General features: G+C 33.7%; 1 pseudogene; it reads left to right on the forward strand.

The window, feature by feature from the left end:
• The first annotated feature begins 1296 nt into the window (after positions 1–1296).
• LOC136319200 (ubiquitin-conjugating enzyme E2 W-like) lies at positions 1297–1972 on the forward strand (annotated as a pseudogene).
• Positions 1973–3532: the final 1560 nt, after the last annotated feature.

Consider the following 3532-nt stretch of genomic DNA (forward strand, 5'->3'; position numbering starts at 1 on the left):
GTTGTAAGATAAATACAATAATGATATCCAATTTTCTGTGTTTTATAATAGACACATGTAAAATATAAAGACAGACAAGTTACCTGACCTGTGGTGGCGCAGTGGATAAAGCCTCGACCTGGAAATGCTGAGGTTGCCAGTTTGAAACCCTGGGCTTGCCTGGTCAAGGCACATATGGGAGTTGATGCTTCTAGCTCCTCCCCCTTCTCTCTCTCTGTCTCTCTCTCCTCTCTCTCCCTCTCTGTCTTTCCTCTTTAATAAAAAGTAATAAATAAAATATAAAAAAATAAAATAAAAAAAGATAGACAAGTTGACAGTAAAAAGATGGAACAAATAATGTGCTAAGTAAAACCTAAACATAAGAAAGCTAGGCTGGCCAGGTTAATATTATGGTGAACTTTTACAAAAATGTATTACTGAGATAAAAAGGATCATTTCTTAGTGGCAGGAGTGTTAATACAACATGAATTTAAAAATATGTGTACTTCAACAGTGTCAAAATACAGGAAATAAGGATTGACATGACCAATGAAGAAATAGGCACAAATATATATATATTTGGAAATTTTAGAACCTTTGCCTTTGAGATTAAAATACCGGTCAAATATTAGTAAAGTTATAACATAAATAAACAATAATGTCAACCAAGTTAATATTATTGCTTTTATGAAACACTATAGCCAATAACTGCAAAATGCACATTCATTTTGAGGGCACATAAACATTCAGCAAGACAGACCATATACTCGATCATAAAAATGTCTCAATAAATTCCAAAACATTAAAATCATACAAAGCATTTTATCTGACCCTGGTAGTGTTAAACTGGAAATCATTTTTAAAATATCTGGGACATTTTCAAGCATTTGGAAATTAAGTAACACACTTCCAAATAACCTATGAAAAAAGAAGAAATCACAAGGGAAATTAGAAAGTATTTCAAGCTGAATGATAATGAACACACAACCTATTAAAATTTGTGGAATGCTGCCAAAGTAGTCTTAGAGGAAAATTTATTGCTTGAAATAGTTATACTAAAAAAAAAAGAAAATTGTAAAATAAAAGACTTGCCTTACATCTTAAGGACTTAGTATCATAGTAAATTCAAGGGACAAAGACAGTCTTATTGACTGAACTTTAGTCAGGCTTTTCTAATGCCTCTTCCCAGTCAGATTTCAACCTTGTGCATTAGTTTCCACAAATGTTGGGTCTGCATTGCCTGGTTTTAGCAAATATCTTGCTAAGTCTTTTTTGGAGAGAATCCTCCACGCTCAAGATCAAAGTTTTCATTCTATTATGGCATCAGTGCAGAAATGGCTGCAGAAAGAACTCTTGGCTTTGCCAAATGACCCACCTCATGGGATGACTTTAAATAAAAAGAGTGCTCAAAATTCAATTACACAGTGGATTGTAAGCATACCAGGTACCTTCCATAAAGGAAAAAATAATTCTGCGGCTATTTAAGTTTAGTAATCAATATCCTTTTTTTTTAAATTTATTCATTTTTAGAGAGGAGAGCGAGAGAGAGACAGAGAGGGAGAGAGAGAGGAGAGAGAGACAGAGAGAGAGAAGGGGGGAGGAGCAGAAAGCATCAACTCCCATATGTGCCTTGACCAGGCAAGCCCAGGGTTTCGAACCAGTGACTTCAGCATTTCCAGGTCGACGCTTTATCCACTGCGCCACCACAGGTCAGGCTAGTAATCAATATCCTTTTGATTCTCCTCAGGTCATACTTAATGTTGAAAATTCTCCCGTTCGTACTCATGTTTGCAGCAACAGTCATATCTGTTTTATCATTCTGACAGAAGACTGGTCACCAGCACTCTCAGTCTAATCACTTTGTCTTTGAATTATTAGCAAGTTTTCCAGCTGCAAAGAAAAAGGTTGACCACCAGATAATTCTTTTTATGTTCGAACATGTAACAAGAATCTAAAGAAAACCAAGTGGTGGTTTCATGAAGATATTCGTTAATACTATTATTATCATCCTCTTAGCCAAAGATAGTCCTACTGAGAAAGGGAGCACTTTGATCATTCAGTCTTTAAACTTTAACCTTTGACTATATGTGACCTATAGGCAATAAAGAATACCTTGTTTTACTGCATTTTTACCCATGTGTATTCTGGGCACATGCTGATTATTGGATTAGTCCAGGCAACTGATGATTTTGTTAGTCATACAGTAATAATGCAGGTTTAAGAAAATGTCAAATATAACTCCATTATTTTTACTTTTATCTTTTTAAGATTTTGGAAAAGATCCAGGTCTTCATGTATTGTGCAATAACAGTGACTTCCTTGGCAGTTTTGAGACATTCATTGCCAGCAATAGTCCTTGTAACAAAAACAATTTTCATTAACTCCTGCCACTCAGTGATTAATGCATTATAGGGCTATGGAATAAACTTACTGTTTCTAGTGGGATTATAAATAAAGTGAGGAATCCAACATAACTTTGGAAATCACCCAAACTTGTTTCTGTTTGGATTCTATGCACTGTGATTCTAAGGTTAACAGAATGAATTATTGTGCATATTTAAATGATTGTAATGAGATATCACTGCATATTTATTGAATTGTTTATATCTACTGTCAAATTGTCTTGACATGGAAAGTTTTCAAGTGACATTGGCAGAAAGGTACAATATGCTATCCTTTTGGTGAAAATAAATTTATTGTATATAGTTCCTTAATCTCTAAAGTAATGGTATAAGTAACATAGGGCATGAATTGTTTAATCAAGATTTTATTTGGGAAGTAAGAAAGATGGCAATGATGATTCAATTTTTTCAGTCCATAATTTGAGATTTTTGGACATTGATTTTTTAAAGTAGAGTTACTTTCTGCTAGCTATCAGTATGAACCCTATTGCCTAAACACTATTTCATTCACCTATGTTTGGAATATCTATAAATCTTTTGATTGCAATTTTGTTTCTTTTTTTATTTTTAAGTCAATTTTGAATGTTATAATACTTTTTGTGGCAAATTTTCTTTACTTGTATCATCATGACCTTCAATCCTGTGTCTTAAAATAAGAAATAAATTTTTTGAAAAAAGCTTAATGTTTTAATAAGAGTGTAGACATTTTTATTTTAATATGTAGGCAAAAATACAATATAGAATTTCATGTTTGCTTATTTGTTTCACACAATCATAGAGTTACTCTTGCAGAGATTTGTTTTGTTTTGTTTTCTTGTTTAAAAGACTTTGTTTACAGCCAGATAAAATTTTTTTATAAAAAATAATTGAAATAATTGTTGAAAAGTCTAATTCTTGGTACCATGTAAATTAATGAAATAGCAACTAGATTTTCTTTTTAAAGAGCGAATAATCACCTGACCAGGCAGTGGTGCAGCAGATAGAGCATCAGCCTGAAATGCTGAGGACCCAGGTTCGAAAACCCTGAGGTCATCAGCTAGAGTGCGGGGCCATCTGGCTTGAGCAGATAGGGTGGCTAACTTGAATGTAGGATCACAGACATGACATCATGGTTGCTGGCTTGAAGCCCAAGTTTACTGGCTTCAGCAATG

This window comes from Saccopteryx bilineata, chromosome 1 (assembly GCF_036850765.1).
Source record: "Saccopteryx bilineata isolate mSacBil1 chromosome 1, mSacBil1_pri_phased_curated, whole genome shotgun sequence".
Classification (NCBI taxonomy): Eukaryota; Metazoa; Chordata; class Mammalia; order Chiroptera; family Emballonuridae; genus Saccopteryx; species Saccopteryx bilineata.